This window comes from Macaca nemestrina, chromosome 16 (genome assembly GCF_043159975.1).
Source record: "Macaca nemestrina isolate mMacNem1 chromosome 16, mMacNem.hap1, whole genome shotgun sequence".
In the NCBI taxonomy this organism is placed as follows: domain Eukaryota; kingdom Metazoa; phylum Chordata; class Mammalia; order Primates; family Cercopithecidae; genus Macaca; species Macaca nemestrina.
This window is the reverse complement of record NC_092140.1, coordinates 66,200,381-66,226,208: the sequence shown is the minus strand read 5'-3', so window position 1 is coordinate 66,226,208 and position 25,828 is coordinate 66,200,381. Positions and strand designations below refer to the sequence as shown.

At 36.9% G+C, this 25,828-nt stretch overlaps 1 protein-coding gene across 7 annotated transcripts in view; it reads left to right on the top strand.

The window, feature by feature from the left end:
• LOC105485571 (tudor domain containing 3) overlaps positions 1-25,828 on the top strand; it is a 198,852-nt gene that overhangs the window by 6,443 nt on the left and 166,581 nt on the right. The window contains exon 1 of one of the 7 annotated variants that reach the window (XM_011747930.3): positions 23,072-23,145. The exons of the other annotated variants lie outside the window; for them this stretch is intronic. The gene's annotated coding sequence lies outside the window, so the exon portion shown is untranslated. Of the gene's footprint in view, positions 1-23,071; positions 23,146-25,828 lie in introns of those variants that run through there. 7 annotated transcript variants of the gene reach the window in all.

Sequence of the window (25,828 nt, the reverse complement as noted above, 5' to 3'; positions counted from 1 at the left end):
TAGCTATCTCTTTGGCTTATATTGTTTGTGAAATTAAAATGTTGAAAGGTAATAAGCCTTGTTGACTTTCTGTCTCAAAATATGTTACACATTGCTTTACAGCTTCTACTGATACCGTAAACTATGAAAAATGACTGGATATTCTGTTGAATTGTGCAAATGTTCAGGTTTCAAGGTGCTGTTTGCAGTGATTTTTTTTTTGGTGACTAACCTATAAATCTAGTTTCAACTGCTTGTAGACTTGACTGCCTTAAGCATAAAGGGGGAATAAAAAGAAACTTGCTACCTCAGCAGGTTGAAAATAATTTTCTCCTTTCATACAGCAGCATTTGCTAAATCAACTAAAAATTTCATAGTAACATTTTAAGAACCATAAAAATATGACTATATCAACTTTTTTGGCTTATGTTTTCTCCTTTTGACAAAAGAATATTGACATTTTGACTTACCGTGTTTCAGTTAAGTGCCATCAGTCTAGAAATTCATTCTTTCTGAAAGGTCTAGGATATAGAAGTAGCTGAAGAACAGTATTGCCAGATAAATTTTGGAAGGAGACTACTGAATGCCCAGAAATTTTCATGTAAAAATTTAAGAAACACTTGTGAAGTCATAGCACAACAAAGAAAAGCAAACAAGATGGGGCAAAAATGTATGGTAGTAATGTAAAGTATTAAGAAGGGTGTGAAATCAAAGACACTGATAGCAGAAAGGAAACAGGTTGGTGATGGACAAAAGGAGGAAAGAACTGCATGGTGCTCTAGGGCTAGACAGAGAGCCTGTATGTACCATAGCACTGGAACCCCATCAGGTTTCACATCTCTATTAGATGGGTGCAAGTGTGTATATGTACTTCTCACATGTAGTACAACTTTATGGCCTTAAAAGTAGAGGCAAATAGCAGTATAGTGCTCTTGAATTATAATATATTTACAATAATAAGTAAGGCATATACAGAGAAATATGTAACTCTATACAATAATATGTGCACTGAAATACATTTAGTAAATATTTATATCTCCTGTATACCATGCACTGTGTTTGTTGCTGAGATATTATGTACAAGACAGGCAGAATTTAAACATGATATACACTGGTGTTTTACTTGCAAGATTTTGTTAAAACACATCTGAGAGCAATTAACGCAGACTTGGGAAGGTTGGAAGGCTTTCCAGTACTGATGATGGATAAGCAAGGTTTTTGTATATGTCTTCTTTAAATATCATGTCTTCTGCTCTTTGTCTAAGGAAAAAACAAGGCACTGTATATGTCTTCTTTAAATATTGTGTCTTCTGGTATTTGGCTAAGGAAAAAACAAGGCACATTCATCAATGCACTCATTCAACAAATAATTCTTTTTTGTTGTTGTTGGTTTGTTTGCTTTTTGAGACAGAGTCTCACTCTCTTGCCCAGGCTGGAGTGCAGTGGCATAATCTTGGCTCACTGTAACCTTCACCTCCCAGGTTCAAGAGATTCTCCTGCCTCAGCCTCCTGAGTAGCTGAGATTATAGGTGCCCACCAGCACACCCAGCTAATTTTTGTATTCTTAGTTGATATGGTTTGGTTCTGCATCCTCACCCAGATCTCATCTTGTAGCTCCCATAATTTCCACGTGTTGTGGGAAGGACTCGGTGGGAGGTGATTGAATTAATGGGGACGGGTCTTTCCCACGCTGTTCTCATGATAGTGAATGGGTCTCACGAGATCTGATGGTTTTAAAAATGGGAGTTGCCCTGCACAAGCTCTCTTTTTGCCTGCTGCCATCCACATAAGATGTGACTTGCCCCTCTTTGCCTTCTGCCATGATTGTGAGACCTCCCCAGCCATGTGGAACTGTTAAGTCCAATAAATGTCTTTCTTTTGTAAATTGCCCAGTCTCAGGTATGTCTTTATTAGCAGCATGAAAAAGGACTAGTAGAGACAGAGTTTCACTGTGTTGGCCAGGCTGGTCTTGAACTCCTGACCTCAAGTGATCCACCTGTCCCGGCCTCCCAGAGTCCTGGGATTACAGATGTGAGCCACAGTGTCCAGCCTCAACAAATAATTCTTAAACACCATATTGTGGCAGGCACTTTCTTAGTACAGTCAGATATAGTCTTATAGGGGGAAAAAACATTAATTACATATTTAAACATGCTGCATCTATAAAAAATACTAGAGAGGAGAAGAGACATCATTCCAAATGCACGTACTAAGGGGGAATTAGTCTTTTCATGGTGGTCAGAAAATAGCAGAATTACTAAAGGGGAATTTTAGCCTTTTCATGGTGGTCAGAGAATGCTACCCTGAGATCTGGAGAATGAGTGTTAACTGACAAAGTAAGGGGAGCACAGCATCTACAAAAGTCATGGGGCACGAGGGAGCATGGTGAATACAAACATCTGAATGACCTGGGTGACTAGAGGGCAAGACAGAGGGACAGTGTAGTGAGATGGAGTTAGGAGCTACTTAGGGACAGGTCACATAGCTTGGACCTTGTTGGCCATGTTAGGATTTATTTTTATTTTGAAAGTAATAGGAATCAGTTGAAGAGTTTTAATCATGATGTGAGGATTATGGTGTGGATAACATCATGGTTTTGAAGTGTGCTTGGGCTGAAGAAAATGGAGCAGGGCAGGACTATTAAATAGATGGCGATGGTTGAGATAAAGAGCAGCAGATTGATTTGATAGATATTTGGAAGGTAAATGGACAGGACTTTCTGACGGATTGGACATGAATGTGACAGAGGAGTTGTCAAAGGCTTGATTTCTAGGTTTTGGGCTTGTATCCTCAAATCAATTACAATTCAGTTAGGTAGGGACTCTTAGAAGATGGTCATATTTTTGGGGGTTGGGTCGGTCATGAGTTAAGTTGGTCATTACTTGAGTGTGAGATCCCTTTAAGTCATCTAAAATAAGATGTCAGGCATTAGGAAATACCAGTCTTGCACTCAGAAGAGAAGACTGGTCTACAGATAAATCTGGAGTCATTCCAGGATAGGTGGTGATTGAAATGGTATATTGATAAGATCATCTAAGGCTGCAGCTGTCCGGTATGGTGGACATTAGTCACATGGCTGCTGATCACTTGATATGTGTCTAGTCTAAATTCAGATGTGCTACAAATGTAAAATACACAGTGAATTTGGAAGACGGTACTAAAAATGAGTGTAGGGATCTCAGTAATTTTTATATTGATCATACTTTAAAATATATTTTGTTAAAATAGTTACTAAATTAATTTCACCTGTTTTTACTTTTTAAAATATGGCTACAAGACAATTTAAAATTACATATGTGGACATTATATTTGTTGGACAGTACTGATGTAAGAACCAAGCTTTGAGTAAGAGGCTGGGTTCAAGTACTGAGAAATTTTAGCATTTTTAGAGGAGAATTAACCTTTAAGGAGCTGCTAGTCAGGCGAAAAAGCTTTAGAATTCATTATAAATTCATTGAGTTTTTCTAAGAAGAGAAAATGGATATATCTTTTAGAGTTCTTTGATAAGACTATTTGATATGGTCAGTATTAGTTTGTTGACTTGCTGATATTGGAGACTCAGAGCAGCTTTTAAAACATTCTTTATAAATTTAGATATCTGAAAGTCTTTTAAAAAATTTCCCACAATCTTTCTCCAGATTCCTCTAAATATATAAAATGCAAGTAAAATTTAGCTGCAGCTTTTCAGAAGGCAGTCTGTCATGGATATTACATGAAGATGTTAATGAAAATTTTTTATTTTACTAAATTTCTAAGTGGGACCATGAAGAGTTTGAAAATTAATAAAGGTGGATTTTGTAAAATACCTAAGGTGAAACAATAAATGTAAGTATTGATGGAAAAACTTGCTGAATAAATTAAGCCAGTATTTTATTTTATTTTATTTTATTTTATTTTTTTGAGACGGAGTCTCACGCTGTTGCCCAGGCTGGAGTGCAGTGGCGCGATCTCGGCTCACTGCAAGCTCCGCCTCCTCGGTTCACGCCATTCTCCTGCCTCAGCCTCCTGAGTAGCTAGGACTACAGGCGCCCGCCACCGCGCCCGGCTAATTTTTTGTATTTTTAGTAGAGACGGGGTTTCACCGTGGTCTCGATCTCCTGACCTTGTGATCCGCCCGCCTCGGCCTCCCAAAGTGCTGGGATTACAGGCTTGAGCCACCGCGCCCGGCGGCCAGTATTTTATAATGAATTTGGAATTGACTCAGTTCAAGCTTTGTTTTGAGAGAGAAATAGGGACATATGTTAAGTTTAAGTGTCCGTAACGTTGATAGTTTGATTGATGCCTTATGACTTTGTCAGCTTCTGTAAGGGAAAGATCAAGTCTTTTCATGTTTTTGTAGTATTCCAAGCATTTAGCAGGATGTAAGTTGCACAGTAGACACTTAAATACTTGTGGAATGAATGTTACTCTCATCTTAATTGGTCTTGGTATCATTCATCATTTTGCTTTTGTGTCCTCAAGGGACATGAAACTTCTTCAAGCTTTTTGTAGAGTAGAAAATTGTGATTTCTGAAATGAATGTTGTGAAATTTAAACAAAGTGTTATGAAAAATGTGATCTCCTCAGAAATGCAGGAAATAGCCTTACGAAAGCTTTCTCTATTTGTTGATATTTTCTACCTTGTTTATAGAATTCAACTGTTAAGAGATATAACTAGTGATAATGTAGATAATACACTTAAAGGTATATGTCTGTATTTAGTTAGAAGAAAATTTTGAAATATGTTGATTGCATTTCTTTGGCTGAGACAACCAGCTGTCTCTTTAGGGTCCTTGAAATGTTCTCTCTCATGGTAATATTAGTAGAAACTGTTTTCAGAACTATTTCATTCACATTTGATGTTTTATGAGATAGCAACAAGTTCTTTTTGATATTTCAGAATTGCTTATAGGTTAGTACTTCAGTGATATGGTGCAGCTGTGTCCCCACCCAAATCTCAACTTGAATTGTTTCTCCCAGAATTCCCATGTGTTTTGGGAGGGATCCAGCGGGAGGTAATTGAATCACGAGGGCTGGTCTTTTCCCGTGCTATTCTCATGATGGTGAATAAGTCTCGTGAGATCTGATGGGTTTATCAGGGGTTTCCGCTTTTGCTTCTTCCTCATTTTCTCTTGCCACCACCATGTAAGAAGTGCCTTTCACTTCCTGCCGTGATTCTGAGGCCTCCCCAGCCATGTGGAACTGTAAGTCCAATTAAACCTCTTTTTCTTTCCAGTGCCAGGTATGTCTTTATCACCAGCATGAAAAAGAACTAATATAGTTAATTAGTACCAGTAGAGTGGGGCGTTGCTGAAAAGATACCCAAAAATGTGGAAGCAGCTTTGGAACTGGGTAACAGGCAGAGGCTGAACAGTTTGGAGGACTCAGAAGAAGAAAGGAAAATGTGAGAAAGTTTGGAACTTCCTAGGCACTTGTTGAATAGCTTTGCCCAAAATGCTGATAGTGATATGGACAATAAGATCCAGGCTGAGGTGGTCTCAGGTGGAGATGAGGAACTTGTTGGGAGCTGGAGCAAAGGTGACTCTTGTTATGTTTTAGCAAGGAGACTGGCAGCATTTTGCCCCTGCCCTAGAGATTTGTGGAACTTTGCACTTGAGAGAGATGATCTAAGGTATCTAGCAGAATAAATTTTTAAGCAGCAGAGCATTAAAAAAATGACTTGGGTGCTGTTAAAAGCATTCCATTTTAAAAGGGAAACAGAGCACAAAAGTTTGGAAAATTTGCAGCATGACTATGTGATAGAAAAGAAAAACCCATTTTCTGGGGAGAAATTCAAGCCAGCTGCAGAAATGTGTGTAAGTAGCAAGGATCCTAATGTTAAACCCCAAGACCGTGGAGAAAATGTCTCCAGGCCATGTCAGAGACCTTCACAGTAGCCCCTCTCATCACAGGCCTGGAGGTCCAGGGTGAACAAGTGGTTTCGTGGGCTGGGCCCAGGGTCTCTGTGCTGTGTGCGGCTTAGGGACTTGGTGCCTTCTGTCCCAGCCACTCCAGCCATGGCTGAAAGGGGCCAACATACAGCTTGGGCTGTGGCTTCAGAGGGTGGAAGCCCCAAGCCTTGGCAGCTTCCATGTGGTGGTGAGCCTGTGGGGGCACAGAAGTCAAGAATTGAAGTTTGAGAATCTCCGCCTAGATTTCAGAGGATGTATGGAAATGCCTGGATGCCCAGGCAAAAGTTTGCTGCTAGGATAGAGCCCTCATGGAGAACCTCTGTTAGGGCAGTGTGGAAGGGAAATGTGGGGTTGGAGCCCCCACACAGAGTCCCTACTGGGGCATTGCCTAGTACAGCTGTGAGAAGAAGGCCACCATCCTCCAGACTTCAGAATGGTAGATCCACTGACAGCTTGCACCGTGTGCCTGGAAAAGCTGCAGGCATTCAACACCAGCCCGTGAAAGCAGCTGGAACGGAGCTATACCCTGCATAGCCACAAGTGCAAAGCTGCCTAAGACCATGGGAACCCACCTCTTGCATCAGTGTGACCTGGATGTGAGACCTGGAGTCAAAAGAGATCATTTTGGAGCTTTAAAATTTGACTGTCCCACTGGATTTCAGACTTGCATGGTCCCTGTAACCCCTTTGTTTTGGCCAACCTCACCCATTTGGAACAGCTATATTTATCCAATACCTGTACCTGCCTTGTCTCTAGGAAGTAACTAGCTTGCTTTTGATCGTACAGGCTCATAGGTGGAAGGGACTTGCCTTGTCTCAGATGAGACTTTGGACTGTGGACTTTAGGTTAATGCTGAAATGAGTTAAGACTTTGGTGGACTGTTGGGAAGGCATGATTGGTTTTGAAATGTGAGGACATGAGATTTGGAATGATAGGGTTTGGCTGTGTCTCCACCCAAACATCTACTCCCAGAATTGTATCTCCCAGAATTCCCATGTGTTCCTGTTATGGGAGGGACCCAGAGGGAGGTAGTTGAGTCATGGGGGCCAGTCTTTCCTTTGCTAGTCTCTTGATCATAAGTCTCACAAGATCTGATGGGTTTATCAAGGGTTTCCACTTTTGCTTCTTCCACATTTTTTCTCTTGCCACCGCCATGAAAGAAGTGTCTTTCACCTCCCGCCATGATTCTGAGGCCTCCCCAGTCATGTGGAACTGTAAGTCCTGTTAAACCTCTTTTTCTTCCTAGTCTCGGGTATGCCTTTATCAGTAGCATTAAAATGGTCTGGTACATTCAGTTAGAAAGGAGTTAAGATGATAAGATTATATTTCATGCTAGGGCCTTTAATGAGGCAAAGCAGTAGGAATCTAGGTATCTTGTAGTCTAAGTTGTCATAGAGTTCAAGTCCCCTGGGATTTTACCTGAGGACTCTGCTAAACAGTTTACTCTTTTGTTTCTTGCAATTGTGAGCACCAAAAAGGTGTGTATGTGTTACTGTTAGGACATAAAGCATGTAAAATGGGCTCCTCAGTATCCTTGCCCGGTTCAGTGTACTCAGAATGGCAAGTACTGGCAACCCTTTGTGTCTGTGCTGAGAGTGCGAGTTGATATTCAGGGGCCTCTACTCTTAGTAATTGGCGACTACCTTTTTTCTAGGCTGCCTGCTGATTCCCTTAGTATGTTCTAATTTAAGTAATAATGAGATTTCTCAGGATTGTGTTGATTTGACTTCTTTCCTCAGTTTTGCTTCTTGGGGATGGATAGGGTAGGGTTAGTTCTCAGGCTGCATGAGAATCTTCTTTGGTTGCTACATTTGGGAGTTGTACAAGAGCTGGATGTATATTTTCCCTTATTTTGGTTGTTGCTGATAAATTTTTTGACTGCTTTTTCTGGTTGTGGATTTTTTTCCTTTGATTTTTATGTTATTTCCCTGTTTAATTAATTACTCATTCATCAAAAGTCTTTATAAACATATTAATTAGATGTTTCCCTGGTAAAGTTGATACATAATGAAAGTTTTTATATGCGTATATTAAAAACATAATGGCTGTACAATACCATGAAATTTCTTTTTTTTTTTTTTTTTTTTTTGAGACGGAGTCTCGCTCTGTCGCCCAGGCTGGAGTGCTGTGGCCGATCTCAGCTCACTGCAAGCTCCGCCTCCCGGGTTCCTGCCATTCTCCTGCCTTAGCCTCCCGAGTAGCTGGGACTACAGGCGCCCGCCACCTCACCCGGCTAGTTTTTTGTATTTTTTAGTAGAGACGGGGTTTCACCGTGTGAGCCAGGATGGTCTCGATCTCCTGACCTCGTGATCCACCCGTCTCGGCCTCCCAAAGTGCTGGGATTACAGGCTTGAGCCACTGCGCCCGGCCTAATACCATGAAATTTCAATGACCATTTTTGTGCCTGTGTTTACATTGTTGTTAGTGCAAAATGACCCCCCAAAATAACACTTAACTTTGTTAATAAACATATCTAGCTGCTCTTTGCAACATAGACACCTGCCATAGTACTCATTAAATTTTCTACTAGTTATAAAGACTTATTTAGCTGTGATAGTTCACAATTAAAAGACACCCTCATATAATTAGATGTAGTTTCTTAACAAATTGAGAGTTTAACAAGTTGAAATTTTGATTTGGTATCATGAAAAAAAGAGTGCAGTGTAGTGGTATATACTTTTACAGTTACAGGGTCATGAGAATGGACTTAATAATACATGACAGAAATTATGGTATGCCTACTGAAATTTGATTAGCTTGAAAGTGCAACAGAGCCTTGACATTTTTACCAGTTTCTACTTATGTGAATAAGCATTTATTTTGATATTATTTTAAGCAAAATGCAAAAGCAGATTAAATACCAAACGAGCCTGAGCTACATTTTTCTAATGCTTAAAAAAAAAATGCCCTGCATTAATTAGGTTGAAGGCTAGGCTGATGTAAGAGAAGCCTGAAGAACATAGGTTTTTTTTTTGTTTTTCTTTTTTTTTTTGGTCACAGAACAATCCAGAATAGTTAGACAGTTCTGCTTTGTGCTGTCATTTAAGGACCCGGGTTCCTTTCATCTTATTGCTTTGATGTCCCCTCACCCCTTGCTACTCCAAGTGTGGTCCACAGACCAGCAGCATTGACATCACCTGGTAGCCTGTTAGAAGTGTAGAATCTCAAACCTCACCAGCATCTTAATTTTAATAAGATTCTTATTAAAGAATCTTATTGCACATTAAGGTGATTCTTTTGCACATTAAGGTTTGAGGAGCAGCACTCTAGTGTATTGTCATTGTTTTCATGGTCATAGCAGAGTAGCTGTCACATTTGGGTTTCCCTGGCTGGAATGGGAAGAACAGCAGAGAGCCATAGAGTCAGTTCCCTGATGAAGAGACATCATATCCTTGGTTTCTAAGAACTTTAATCTGACATCCACCTGAAAGGGATTCTGAGAACTGTGGCCTAGCTCACTGATTCTCAAACAATCAACTAGTTAAATCTTATAAACTATAAAACGTTGTGGCAGTGTGAGATTGCTCCAAAAGTTTCTGTACATACCCCGTCATGTGGCAGTAACAGAGTCTGTGGGTTGACATTAATCTATAAACCACACTTGAAGTAGGTCTTATTTGACATATTTGAATTTTTCATTCAGTGATACTGTTCAACTTATGGTAAATTTGAGTGAAGTGGTGTGAGTAAATGAGGCTCTATCTTTTTGGCCTTTCATACTTTTTGATTTAGTTTACTTAATATTCTACTTTTTTAAAAATGGTATTTTTAATGATAATCTTACGTTTGTAAGGACTTTTCAGCTTGCAAAGCTCATTTCCCTACATTATATGGCATTCTATAATAATAGGTAGTATGGACTGTATTTGCTTATAAAAAGGGATTACAAGCTTTGTTGGTTTAATCATGCTGATAAGCAATTTGACATATCAAGAAATGGATGCATTTTTTAATGAAATAATGCCTTCTTTTTATGTATTTTGTAACTTTCTTATACTTTTAGTTATGAATTAATATTTGTTTTGAATTGGTGTTATGAAACTTATCTGGGCCATTATATTGGCCAACTGCTTGATGTATTTTATTATTCTTGCCTTGACATGTTTTCATGGAAAATAAAATTGAATTGGACTGTTGGTGGTCTTTTAAAATGGTTTACCTTATCACAGTAACTTTCATTTCCTGTGTAAATTAAATTGTTTATCATTATTCGTAATGTTTTAAGCAGAAGTCTATGTAAAGTATATGATTATAGATCTTTATATATCTAAGATGTATACTTTAAAAGTGGAAAAATAGGCTCACATTTGACTGTTTTTGTTATTTTCAACTTGCTTGTTGCTGTTATGGCCTGCCTGGTATTCCCTGCAGTATCCCTGTACCCCCAGTTTTTTTTCTTTTTTGCCTAAGTACCCAATATATATGAACTAATAGGTCAACAGGAAGTTAGCTTTTGAAAATGCTGCCAAGGAATGGGCTCAAAAGCTTGAATCACTTTGTATTTGAAACTGAGATGTGTAAATTAAATGATTTTGGATAAATGTTTATATTATAATTAATTCATTAATTATAATTAATTAGAATTTGGTCACAAAACTGAATTATTGTGAGAGATTACTGAGAAAAAGAAAAGAGTTACAGAAACACTACCATGTACCTTTTATATTCAGTTAGATTTAAGTCTGCTTGAGAAGCTGTATGGCTGGTGTTTACGAGCATGGGCTCTTGAAGACCAATTCTCCTGAGCTGAGATCAGTCCTGGTTCTGCCATAGATTAGCTATAAACTTGGGCACATTTCTTAACTGCATGCCTCAGTTTGCTTATCTATAAAATGGTGTCAGTATTGTGCCTGCTTCATAGTATTGTTAGGAGGATTAGTAAGTTAATACACACAAAGTGTTTAGAACACTGCTTGGCATATGCTGAGTGCCCAGTAAATACTTAATGTTCTTGCTATTGTATGTCAAGACTGGACTCTCTTAAATTAGTGTTGCCAGTTAAATACGTTCATGTTACTTGCACATATGAATTTCTGATCTTGTGTCACCTTTGGAAAAAACTGATGCCCTTTACTCTATTTTAGATTATATAGCCTGTGAGAGTGTTACTTTGATAAAGATAAAATCTTTATATGTTATAGATTTTTAGTCTCAAATATATATATATAATCTTACCATTAGCATTTTATAATCTTATAAATATTAGTGTCTCAAATTAAAGATAAAATGGTACAGGTAGATAGAATAGTTCATATAATATTACATTATTTCACTTGTACAGGAAGAATAGAAATTTGGGAGAGGAAATTGTCAATATTCTGTCTCTTAATATGGACATGAATTTAAGTCTCAGCTGAAGGGAGGTAATTTCATATTCTTGTTGAAATGTTGCATTAAGTATTTGCCTTTTATTTTTATAAATAAGTATTTCACTTAAAGAGTAGTGTGTTGCCCTCCTCAAAAATTAAGTGTGTGGAACCAGTTGTGCTATATATAAATTTATGAGACAATGTACTTTTTTTTTTGAGTCCAAATACTTTTTTTTTTTTTTTTGAGAGAAGGACATGTCTTTTAAGTCTAGTTTTTGAAGAAAGAAAGATTATATAGCTTTATCCTAAGGAGTTGGCAGACTATGGCCAGTGGGCCAAATCTGGCCTGCTACCAGTTTTTGTAAAGAACATTTTAGTAGAACACAGCCAGAACCACTCATACACCTACTGTCTGTGGCTGCTTTTGTGCTACAGGAGCAAAGAGTAGTTGTGACAGAAATCAAATATTGTAGGAAAGCCTGCAATATTTACTATCTGGCTCTTTACAGAAAAAGTTTGCCAATCTCTGCCCTAAGTAATTAGTAAAATAGATGTGTTAGTTCTTTATTACTTAGAAAAAACTGAAGTTGGAACAAGTAGTATATGCTACTGGTTCCAGAATTTGTCAAAAATAACTTGCCAAGAAAACCACAATCCTTGTTCTTATCCTTATTTGTAGTGACTGGTATGAATGGAGCTGCCTCATAAATTAGTAAATCCTAATTATTTGATAGGAATGTGTCAGTACTTGCAGTGGGGGCTTTCTGTCAAGTACAGAGTTATCAGGTGTTTTGAAATGGTCTACTGATTTTAATAGAACTTTCCATTATATCCTAGGGCAGATAGAAATCCTTCATTGGTTTCCATTGAGCATTCATTCCTATCACACTTGGACAACTTTTGGGTTCTGTAGAATACCTAGACAACAGACAGTGTTTTTTTTCTGTTTTTGTTTTAAAAAAATAAAATCAGTACTGCTCAAACAGAGGGAAAAGAGTGAATATGAGGTTGAAAAACCTGTTAAAACACATCAGTCTTGAGTAAAATATAGGAGGAGTTTGTTCTTAGATATCAAAATATATTTGGTAGCCAATCAGATTTAAATTAAACTGATTGGTTATCAGCATACTGATTATTTTATATAAGAAATTGAACTTATGAAAAAAAAAATTTCATGTGTTGATTTGACCAAGATTGATGTTTTATAACAGTGTTTAGGGAACTAGGCATGAAGGGCCTAATGAGATCCTGTTTTACAATATTCATTGCCATTCTCGTTCATATTTTTCCTTTTTAGATTTGTATTCTGAAACTTTGAGAATTACCAGTTCCACTATGTGGACATTCATATTAACTGGGATCCAGTGCACAATTTTCATTTTTGACATTATTCTGATTATATAATTATTTTATTATCTGATTATGTTATTCTGATTACATTACTATTTCATCAGAATCTTTACCCTTTATCCAAGCACTTTGGTGTATCAGGACTATAATTAACATATTGGTAATAAGCAAACATACTCATTTAACAAATGTAAGTGATAATAGGCAAATGCCATTATTGGGAAGCTAGGCCTTCAATGTCAGCTAACTAAACAGACCAATGCAATCTTTATAGCTCATTCACACATTTAAAGAATATGAGAATTTTGAAGAGTACATTTATTGTTCTGTAAAACATGATTAATATCAATTTGTAAGATGTATGCAAATAAAATTGCTTTCTTTTCTCAAATGGGCAAGCTTTGTACAGATGCCTTGATGGATCTTCCGGGAACTACCATGTCCAGAGATTTATTGAGTTTTAAATAAGAGCCATAAAAATATTAGATTTGCCAGTTTTACAAAGATCATTCTGGCCTTTATTTCAAGGATAGGTGAAGAGATCAAGGCTCAGGCAAAGACAATTTAAAGAAAAACATTCTTTAGAGACAAACTTCATCAATGTATCTTTTTCTTAAAGAAAATTGAAGAGGCCGGGCGCGGTGGCTCAAGCCTGTAATCCCAGCACTTTGGGAGGCCGAGACGGGCGGATCACGAGGTCGGGAGATCGAGACCATCCTGGTTAACATGGTGAAACCCCGTCTCTACTAAAAAATACAAAAAACTAGCCGGGCGAGGTGGCGGGCGCCTGTAGTCCCAGCTACTCGGGAGGCTGAGGCCGGAGAATGGCGTGAACCCGGGAGGCGGAGCTTGCAGTGAGCTGAGATCCGGCTACTGCACTCCAGCCTGGGTGACAGAGCGAGACTCCGTCTCAAAAAAAAAAAAAAAAAAAAAGAAAATTGAAGAAAGGGAGAACTCTGGTTGGCTCTCAGTGTCCTTGACTTGTCTCCTTCCCCTATTTAAAGATAGAATCAGTTAATAATGTTTATTAGTGTTAATGTTGGACATTTTAAAATACCCTTTGCTTAAGAATTAATAACTTCATTGGATGGCTCAAAAATTGTGTTTCGTAAGTTGATAAGATACTGATTTTTAGATTTAACATGCTACAATATCAAATCATGGCAAAAATGATCCACTTCATAATTTCACTGACTCTTTTCAATAATTAAGGTTTCTCTAAGTTTAAAGTGTAAAGATTTTTTAAAGGAAGATGTGGAAGTACTCATAATATAGTTCTTAGTCTAAATTTCTAACGAGATTTTTTTTTTAACTAAGGAAGTTTTAAGAACATATTTACAAAACAGTGATTATTGAAGATAGTAGTACTTGCTCTTACCTTTCCCATGATCAGTTGAGCTGATGTGGTCAACTACTAATTCTATCCTTAGTGCTATTTCTAAAGCAGTATGTGAATGAAGCTGTATTTAAAACATTCATTTACCAAGTAGATATTTATTAAGCAAGACTTTTTCCTCCAAAATCTGGGTTTCCTTTTTTAAGAAAATATTTTATGAATGCCTTTTCTTGTTGTTGTAATGTTTAGCACATGTATGATTGTGTTCATATGCACATTTGTTTGCATTAGTCTTTATATCACTTTTCACCTCCTCACTTATACCTACTGTTTCTTTGGACTGACTGCTACAGTCTGGCTTGTGCTTCTTCCACACTGCTGAAATGCTTTTGCCAAAGTACCAGTGACCTTCCAGTTGTGAGATATCTTTCAGATCTTTCCTTGCTGGCTCTGTTACTTTGGATGGTTTATGTCTACCTTGGAATTCACTGTTAAGACCTTATAGTGTCTTAAAGTTCACTATTCCTTGTCTCCCCTAACACTGTTCTCTTCATCTTGTTCTCTTCATTCCTTTCTCATCATTCATTTTTTGTCTTTTTATGATATTCTTATACCTTTCCCTGGCTTTTCTTAATTTGCTTATTGGTACTAACAAAGTTCTATCTTTGGTTCACTTTCTTGTTCTTCTGTTCTTCTGACTTTAACTCATCAGTATTTCTCTCTCTTTCTTTCTTTCTTTTTTTTTTTTTTTTTTTAGGTCCAGTCTTATTCTGCTGCCCAGGCTGGAGTAGAGTGGCATTGTCATAGCTCACTACAGCCTCAATCTCCTTGGATCAAGTGATAAACCCACCTCAGCCTCCCAAGTAGCTAGGACTATAGGCACATACCACCCTACATGGCCAATTTTTTATTTTAGTAGAGATAGGCTCTTGCTACGTTTTCCAGGCTGGTCTCAAACTCCTGACCTCAAAGTGATCCTCCTGCCTCAGCCTCCCAAAGTGCTAGGATTACAGGTGTGAACCATTGTACTTGACCCAGTCTTATTTGCTTTCATAATTTAATTTCCTTTTTTTTTTTTTTTTTGAGATGGAGTCTTACTCTGTTGCCTAGGCTGGAGGCTATCCCAGCTCACTGCAACCTTTGCCTTCTGGATTCAAGTGATTCTCTTCCCTCAGCCTCCCAAGTAACTGGGATTACAGTCTCCTGCCACCATGCCTGGCTAATTTTTGTATTTTTAGTAGAGACGGGGTTTCACCATGTTGGCAAGACTGGTCTCGAACTCCTGACTTCAGGTGATCCACCCGCCTCAGCCTCCCAAAGTGTTGGGATTACAGGTGTGAGCTGCCACATCCGGCTGATTTAAACTAATTTCTATATGCTGATGATTCCTAAATCTTCCTGGGCCTGAACTTCAAAATACAGCCTTATATATGAAATACTGTCCGCACAATTTGAACTAGATATCCCAGGGGCACCTGAAACTCTTCATGCCTCTCACTGTACTTCTCTTCCCCTCTATCTCCCAAGTTCTTCTCCTCTTTACACTCTTGTTTTAGAGGTGGTACACTTATCTCACCATTCATGAGTCATTTTTTTTTTCTTTTTCCTGTTCACTCATATTTAAATTAAGAATCAGACCTGCCAGTTTTACCTTGTAAATATTTTTCTGCTTCAGGCCTTTATTCTTGAGAGTAGCCTCCTGTTTGGTCTTCTTGCCTACTGTCTCAAATCTATCTTTTCTATAGGTGATAGAATGAGTTATCTACAAAGGTTGTCTAGTCTTTAGATCTTTTGTCACCTACAGGATGAAGTCTGTCTTACAAAGGTATGCACAGCCTCTTGTTTCTTTGTGGCATCCATTTTTGCTCCTACCTCTCTAGTAGTTTATGCTCTAACAAGACCAACTTGCTTGTGGGTCTTTTATGTGCATGGTATTTTATGTCCTGCCACTGTACCATTTCTCATCTTGTCCTTTCTGCTTGGATGTTTTTCTCCAATTAAATTAGTTAATTCTTGTCCATCATTTTAAAACATAGCTGTCATCTGTTATAAGAAGTCTTCCCTGATAGAAAGTAGGTACCCTTCTTCTGAGGTCCTTTAACATTCTTTCTCTAGCTCACTGTGCTATAATTAATTGTTTATATGTTTGTCTCCTCAAGTAAACCAAGCTTCACTGGGACTAAACTTATTTGAGGTCAGTACCATGTTTTTTTCATCTTTGAATTCTTGGAACTAGTACAGTGTCTGCCACGGAGTAGATCGGGACTCAACAAATATTTATTGAATAAATAAACTGAATGGACTTGTCTTTTTAAATTGTAGCACAATTAATATAGATTAAAATGCACAGCTCTTAAGTATTTAGCATGATAGGTTTTGATAGTTGTGTACACTTAGGTAACCCCCATTCTAAACGTGATATAGAATATTTTCATCACCCGAGAACGTTTTCTCCTGCTCTGTTTCTTCTGTGCCCACAGATTGTCTTTTTCTGATATCTGGCATCATGGATTCACTTTCCTGTAATTGGATATTATAAAAATGGAAACCTTATTTCTTCTGACATCTTAGAAGTGTAACATAATGCTTTTGAGATTCATTCATATTTTTGTCTGTATTGATAGTTCATTTTTTATTGTTGAGTAGTAGTTCATGTTTGAATATACCATAATTTGTTTGGTCATTCTCCTTTTGATAGACAATAACCAGTTTTTGGTTATTATGAATAAGGCTTGGAACATTCATTTATAAGTATTTTTTGTGGGCATATGTTTTCATTTCTCTTAGAGGATATCTAGGAGTGAAATTGCTGGACCATGGGACAGATTTTTGTTTAACTTTATAGGAAATAGCCAAATGTTTATTTCCAAAGTGGGTGTGACATTTTATACTCCAACCAACAGTGTATGAGAGATCTGGTTTCTCCATTTCCTCACCAGTATTCTGTTTTCAGTCCTTTTGATTTTAGCTATTCATGCTGGTGTGAAATGGTATCTCATTGTGGTTTTAATGTGTATTTTCTTGATGACTAAAGATGTTGAGTACTTTTTAATGTGATTATTAGCTCTTAATAAAGTATCTATTTGAGTATTTTGTCCATTAAGAATTTGGATTGTTGTACCCATCACTGATAGACTAGATAAAGAAAATGTGGCCCATATACACCATGGAACACTATGCAGCCATAAAAAAGAATGAGTTCATGTCCTTTGCAGGGACATGGATGAAGCTGGAAACCATCATTCTCAGCAAACTAACATAGGAACAGAAAAACCAAACACCACGTGTTCTCATAGGTGGGAGTTGAACAGTGAGAACACATGGACACAGAAAGGGGAACATCACACACCGAAGCCTATTGTGGGGCAGAGGGGGGAAGGGGAGGGAGAACATTAGGACAAATACCTAATGCATGTGAGGCTTAAAACCTACATGACGGGTTGATAGACGCAGCAAACCACCATGGCACATGTATTCCTATGTAACAAACCTGCACGTTCTACACATGTGTCCCAGAACTTACAGTAAAATAAAAAAAATAAAGAATAGATGGATGAAAGGAGAAAGAAAGGAAGAAAAGGAATAATCTAAGGTAAATATGGTAAAATGCTAATATTTTAAAAATCTAGGTGGTGTGAGCAGGAATTTTTAAAAATTATTTTTAATGTTTTTCCTGTAAGTAAAAATATTTTATATTAAAAGACAAAAAGAGATGAAAACGGATTTTCATCTCTTTTGTAATTATTGTGATTATGTGTTTTATATGTAATACATCATGTAATGATATATATCATACTAGATTATTAATATTACAAATATATACTTAGAAGATAGATACCATTTACATCAAGTTAATCAAGTGTAGAAGAAGTATGATTTTTTTCAACTTGTAATTATTTCCATAAAGGTTAATGTTTTTTACCCAACAACAACAATAACAAAAAGAAATTGGATTGTTGGACTTCTTAATGTTGATTTGTAGGAGTTGTTTATGTGTCCTAGATATGAGTCTTAAAATACATATGCTATGAATGTTTTTTTACAATCTGTGGCTTTTTAGTTTATTTTATTAATGGTATTTTTTGATAACTAAATATTTTTAATTTTGGTCAAATCAATTTTGTCAGTTTTTTTTTTTCTTTTCTAATGAGGGCTTTTTATGTCCTGTTCAAGAATTGTTGCTTACTTCAAGTTTGTGAAGATACTTTCTTATGCTTGCTTCCAGAAGCTGTAGGATATGGGTTTTATATTTAAGAATATAATCAAATTATGTTGGTTTGTGGAGTGGGAAAGAAGCAGGTATTATTTTTATTTTTATACAGATATTCAGGTATTTCAGTAACATTTGTAAAAAAATTTCTTTATTGGATTGACTTGGCATTTTGATTGAAAATCTGTTGACTGTATTTTGTGGGTCTATGCCTGGATTTTTTTTTTGTATTATTCTAATTGACTGTCCTCATGCCAATATCACACTGTCTCGATTGATGAAGCTTTATGATAAGTACTGATAACAATTAGTGTGAGCCCTCATCTTTTCTTTCAGGTTAATTTGGGTATTCTTGAGCATTTGCATTTCCATATTAGTTCATTTTCATACTGCTGTGAAGAAATACCCGAGGCTGGGTAATTAATAAAGAAAAAGAGGTTTAATGGACTCACAGTTCCATATGGCTCGGGAGGCCCCACAAGCATGGCGGAAGGCGAAGGAGGAACAAAGGCACATCTTATATGGTGGCAGGCAACAGAGCATGTGCACAGGAACTGCCCTTTATAAAACAATCGGATCTCATGAGACTTAGTACTATCACGAGAATAGCATAGGAAAAACTCGCCTTCTTGGTTCAATTACTTCCCACCGGGTCCCTCCTGTGACACATGGGGATTATGGGAGCTACAATTCAAGATGAGATTTGGGTGGGGACACAGCCAAATCATATCACATATGAATTTTAGGATCAGTTTGTCTATTTGCTGAAGAAAATCCTACTAGGACTTATGATAACTAGAAAATGGTGGCAGTGTAATAAATAATTTCCAAAAATCTTTCCCCCAAAGTATACGGATAACTTCACACGTAAGCAAAATCTGTGTAAAGCGATGCTCTCAACCTTATGTGAGCACACAGAATGTGGAAACTATCAAAGACCTGTGAGTGAAAAGAAAAAGTTAAAAGCCAGCCCCATGGTTCCACACACTCCTATGCCAATCTTGTCCCACTTGTGGGACTTTGTTGATCCAAGGCAGACCTCAAAAACAAAAAACAAAAAAAAATCTATAGAAAAGCAGAGGAGAGATGCAAATGAAGTGACTAGAGCGTGGTAGGAATGACCACCAGAAAGATCAAATCCACGCTAAATGTGAAAAATAAAGAAACTTGGTATATTAGGAAGATATTTCAAAGTAAGGAGAGGTGCCAAATAAAGGGCCAGAGAGAAACAGATGAAAACAGTGGGTCAGGCATGCAACTTAAAATAGACACATGCCATATAAAGGAATTGGTGTGTGAATTAAAGGGATAGATTCTATTTAAATGGGTAAGTCTAATTTCAAAGAATAGCTATGATTTAAAGGGTTCAATTTTTGAAATGCATAGCTTCTGGGAGAGAAAAAAACAAAAAGGAAGGAAGGCATTTCCTTTGGCAATTGGAAAATAAAGACGAAAAGAAGGAAAGGGGAAAAATTAAGGCCCTGTGAGACAAAAGAGAACTACAAAAGTGGAGGATTCATAATACGCCCGCTAATGAAACCAACCACTTCATTAAAGTATATGGCATTGATTGGTAGGAAAGGGTGACATTGGACTAGAAATATTGTAAAACAGCCCAATGTCACAAAAATGAACAAAAATATATCTAAATCAGGAAACAAATTTGCACACAGACCGAGGAAAATTCTTTTCCTCCAAAACAACCGTGAACTATAACTCTAAGTTCATACTCCAACAGAATTAAATAAACAAGCATTTGGAAGTATGAAAAATCACTTGAGTCAGGAATTCAAAAACTGAAGGCAGAAGTGGACAATAATAAACGGGGACAAATGGGGGAAAAATGTTGATGGAGCTTTGGAAAGAAATGGAAGACGATATCAGAATTATTTTGGAAATAAAGAATACATTACAAGGTACCCAAGGGAATATGGACTAGAATGAAAATTTGATAAAGAGCATTGAAGAAAGAAAAACAACTATGAGAATTTAAAGAAAGAAGAAATGTCAGAGAGAAAGTAGTTGAAGTGTAAGACTTAGTCAAGGAAGGAATAATATTTATTTTATTTGAGTCCCTAAGGGGAAAAAACCAAAACAAGTGAAAAGAGCTGATATCCAAAACTATAATTCAAGAAAACTTTCCAGATAGAAAAAGATGGAAATCCACACATTGAAAGTATGCCAAGTGTAATGAAAGATTAATCCATAGCAATTAACTGCAAGACATATCCCAGTAAAAATTATTAGATTATTAAGATAATGATAAAATCCTTAGGACCACCATGAAAAAAATTCAAATAAAAGCAAAAGAATTATAAGTAGCATCACGCTTTTCAAAACCAATATATAAAGCAAGGCAAAAATAGAGCAGCGTTCAAAGAAAAGTCAGTAGAAGTATGAATTTGAGATTTTATATCTAGCCAAGCTGCTTTTTAAATATTAAGGTTATATAAAAATAGTTTTCATCATTCCAGAACTTTTATGCATTAAGAAATAGAGCAACTGGCTTTCTGAAACAGAAACTTCAGGCGTTTGCAGGGACACATACATAGAAACATAGCAATAACAGGATACTGCATTATACTGCTTTTATTACTAGATAGATTTAAGTGGACAAAATATAAGGAGGTAGAAGATGTAAACAATATAGGCAATAAGGTTGATCTGGGTATACTGTATATTGAATGCTATACCTTGATAAGAGAAAATACTCATTTTCTTAAGTGCATATGGCACATTCACAAAAACTGATTATATATTATGTTATAAGGAAAACATTAATAACTTCCATAAAGTAGAACTGTTATAAACACTCTGATTACAGTGCACTAAAGCTAGGATTTACTAACAAAACCAAATACAAGCCCTTTCACCTAGAAATTAAAAAATTTGACTAAACAAGTTTTTAAAAAGTATTTTAAAAAATTGTAAAAGGAGAAATGCAATTAAATGTATTTAATTGTAAAAAAATGTAATGACAGTGAAGACACTTTATATCATAATTTATGTGGTGTATTTAAGCAGTGATTAGAGGAAAATTTATTTTACTACTTTTATTAATAAAATGGATAAATGATAAATGAACTAAATTTTCAGCTAAACTAAAAAAGAACGAGGGAAGTCAAAAAGAAAGGAAGAAAAATAATAACTATAAAAGCAGAAATTGATGAGCAAAAGAATAGAAAAAGAGTAACTCTAGCAAATAAGCCAAAATCCTGATGTTTTCTCTCCCTGACCACTTTTTTTTTTTTTTTTTTTTTAGTTTTTGAGATGGAGTCTCGCTCTGTCGCTCAGGCTGGAGTGCAGTGGCGTGATCTCGGCTCACTGCAAGCTCCGCCTCCCGGGTTCACGACATTCTCCTGCGTCAGTCTACCAAGTAGCTGGGACTACAGGCGCCCGCCACTGCGCCCGGCTAATTTTTTGTGTTTTTAGTAGAGACGGGGTTTCACCGCATTAGCCAGGATGGTCTCGATCTCCTGACCTCGTGATCCGCCCGCCTCCGCCTTCCAAAGTACTGGGATTACAGGTGTGAGCCCCCGCCCTCGGCCAGTGGTTTTTAAAAAACGACTTTATTGAGTTATAAATCACAGAAAAAAATTCACCCCTTTGTTCAGTTCTGGCTGGTCGCAGTGGCTCACGCCTGTAATCCCAGCACTTTGGGAGGCTGAGGTGGGCGGATCACTTGAGGGAGCAGTTGGAGACCAGCCTGGCCAACACGGCAAAATCCCTTCTCTATTAAAAATACAAAAATTAGCCGGGCATGGTGGGATGCGCCTGTAGTCCCAGCTACTCCAGAGGCTGAGACAGGAGAATTGCTTGAACCCAGGAGGCACAGGTGCAGTGAGAGGAGATTGTGCCACTGCACCCCAGCCTGCGTGACAGAGGGCATCTCTGTCTCAAAAAATAAATAAATAAAAAATAAATCATATAATTCAGTAGCTTTTCGTATATTCACACAGATATGTAATCATCACTGCTATCTAATTCAAGAACATTTAACTCGATAATGCGTTGCCATCACTCCCCTTTCCTCCTAGACCCTGGCAACTTCTCATCTGCTTTCTGTCTCTATGGATTTTTTAATATGACATTTCATATAAGTGGAATCATACAAAGTGTGGCTTTTAAAGTTTGGCCTCTTTCATTTAGCATAACATTTTTATGGTTCATTCATGTTGCTGCATGTATCAATCCTTCACTTATTTTTATGACAATAATATTCCAATTTATGGAAATAACACATTTTGTTTATATCCATTTATCAGATGAACAATCTTGGTGTTTTTGAAAAAGTTAACAAAATAGACAAACCATTAGCTAACTTATTGAAAGAAAAAAAGTATAACTATGTAAAATAAGAAATAACAAGAAGAAGACATCTTTGAAACAATACATTAAAAATAACTTGATTAAAAAATGGGCAAAGGACCTGAATAAACTCTTCCCTGAAGAAGTGATAAAAATGGCTAAGAGGTGTATGGAAAGGTGCTCAAGATCACAAATGATCAGGGACGTGCAAATTGAAACCACTATGATGTATCACCTCACACCTATAAGGACGGCTATTATCAAAAAAGATACGAGAGAGCAAATGTTGGCAGGGATGTGGAGAAACACCCTAGTACACTGTTGATGGGAATGTACATTGGTACAGCCCTTATGGAAAACAGTATGGAAGCTCTTAAAGAAATTAAAAATAGAACTACAATATGACCTAGCAATCCCTATGCTGGGTATATAACCAAAGAAGATGAAATCACTACCTCATAAAGATACTTTCCCTTCCAAGTTTATTGCAGTATTAGTCACAGTAGCCAAGCTATGGAAACAATCTAAATGTCCATCAATGGAAAAATGGATAAAGAAAATGTGGTATATACAGTTGATCTTGAACAGTACGGATTTGAACTGTGTGAGTTAACATATATGTGGATTTTTCTTTCATTTCTGCCATGCCACCACTGAGACAGCAAGACCCACCCCTCCTCTTCCTCCTCATCCTCAGCCTACTCAACGTAAAGACAATGAGGATGAAGACCTTAATGATGATCTGTTTCCACATAATGAACAGTAAATATGTTTTCTCTTCCATATGGCTTTTGTAACATTTTATTGTAAGAATATAGTACATTATACATACACAAAATATGTATTAATTGACTATGTTATTGGTAAGGCTTCTGGTCAGCAGTGGGCTATTAGTTAAGTTTTTAGGGAGCCAGAATTTATACTCAGATTTTCAACTGTGCAGGGGTTGGTGCTGCTAACACCCGAGTTCAAGGTCACTTGTATATACAATGGAATATAATTCAGCCTTTAGAAAGGAGGAGATCCTGCCATTTCTCACCCATGAATGAACCTATAGGATGTTATGCTAAGTGAAGTAAGCCAGACACAGAAAGAAAAGTATTATATGATCTTACTTATGTGTGGAATATTATAAATAAAAAAAGAGCTCAAATATAGAGATAGAATGAAGCAGTGGTTACCACAGGCAGTGGGGAGGGTAGAGGAAATGGGGAGATGTGGATACAAGGACACAAAATAGCAGACATGTAGGACAAAAAAGTTGAGAGATGTACAACATGAGGACTAAAGTTACTAAAATTAGAGATTTTTGTTAAATAAGTAGATTTTAGCTGCCCTTGTTGCACACAAAAAGTAACTGTGAGACGATTGATACATTAATAAACTTCACTGTGGTAACTATTTTACTATCTATAGGTATCCTGTAACATCATGTTGTAAACCTCGAATATACACACAAAAAAATTTTTTTTAAATGTCATGAGACACTTTGCAAATACTTCTAAAAACCTATATGAAATGGGTAATTTTCTGGGAAAGTACAGATGACCAAAGTTGCCCCTATTAGAGTTAGAAAGCTTAAACAGACCGATGTTATAGAAGAAATAGAGAAAATTAAGGGAGAGATTACTCCATAAAAGCACCCAGGGGCAAATGGTCTCACAGAGGAATTATATAAAACCTTCCTATACCGTATACTGTCATTCATCACTTTATGGGGTATATTCTAGAAATGTGTTCTCAGGCAATTTTTGTCATTGTGGGAGCATCATAGAGTGTTCGTACACAAACCTTAATGGTATTGCCGACTACACGCATAGGCTATATGGCATAGCCTGTTGCTCCTGGGCTACCAACCTGTACAGCATTTTATCATACTGTATACTGTGGGCAGTTGTAACACAACTTAGTATGGTATACATATTTATGTATTTAAACATATTTGTATATTTAAAAATGTGTAAACATAGAAAAGATACAGTATTTTAATCTTAGAGGAGCACAGTCATATATGTATCTGTCATTGACCAAAATGATATGTGGAGTGTGACTGTATTGAAAACTTTTTTTTCTTAAGTGCAAATAGCTGTAATACCCACTTTAAATCTTTATTATTTTCAGCATCAGGTTCATCTTGGGATCAGACAGATTTGATTGATTTTATTTTTTCTTCAGAATGTGTTCCATTTTTTCATTCTTTGTATGTTGGGTAATTTTGAATTTTGTACTGCGTATTAATAGTGTTAAATTGTAGAGATTTTTCTTCTCTTGTTTTCCACTGGTGATTATTGTTTCCTGTGTTATTAAAGGTACTTTTTTTTGTGGGGAGGCTGGGTTTGAACTGTAGTTTCTTATCCTATGCAGCAGCTCCATTCTTTTTTCAAATCTTTTGTCTTTAGCTGGGATGTTTGGAGTCTGTTTCGCACTTGTCATTTGGAGGTCAGTCAGGTGTAGGTAGACAGAGTTTGATGATCCCCTCTCTACGTCTTTCCTTTGCCTGATCTCTCCACACTGTTCAGTGCTCCTGGTTTACCCACTTTCCTTTTCTGTATAATAAGAAGGGCCACCGTCACTCTGTGTAATTTGTATTTTCTTATTTATAGACTTTAACCAATAAGGTTCATTGAAAGTATTCATTCAGGAAGAGATAATGAATCAAGGCATTTAAAGTTGAATAGAAGAAATGTCCTTCATAGATTCTAAACTAAGGGATGGACTGCTTTTTCAAAATAATGTTTTTTGTTTAATTAAATCAATGCTTCTCAAGTAATTACTGGAATTTGTAGTGGATGTATTTATTTCCAGTGGCTGTGGTAACAAATTACCACAAGCTGGGTGGCTTAAAACAATTGAAATTTATTCACTTAACAGTTCTGGAGATCAGAATTCTGAAATCAAAATGTCTATGGAGCTGTTCTCCCTGCAGAGGCTCTAGGGGAGAATCAGTAACTTACCCCTTCCAGCTTCTATGGTTGCTGACATTCCTTGGCTTGAGGCATCATCATTCCAGTTTCTGCCTCCAGCTTCATATGGCCTTTTACTTTTCTGTGTGTCACTTTACTCTGTGTGTTTGTTTTTAAACTCCCTCTGCCTCTCTCCTATAAAAGCACTTGTCATAGGACTTAGGGCCTGCCTGTATTATCTAGTATGATTTTCTTATTTCAGAGTTCTTAATTTAATTACTTCTGTAAAGACTCCCTCTAAATAAAGTAACATTCACAGATTCCCAGGCATTAGCACATGAGCGTATCTTTTTGTGGGCCACCATTCAGGCTACTATGAAGAGGTATGGGGGATGTAGTCAAATTATGTTTTCTAAGTTAATATAGGGGCCAAGGGAAAACTCTCCCTTCTCCCTCTGAAGGTTTGCTGAAAATCAGCTGAAGAAAGGCCGATTAATAGCAGAGACATGCAAAATTTATTTTATCATGCATAGCACAAGGGA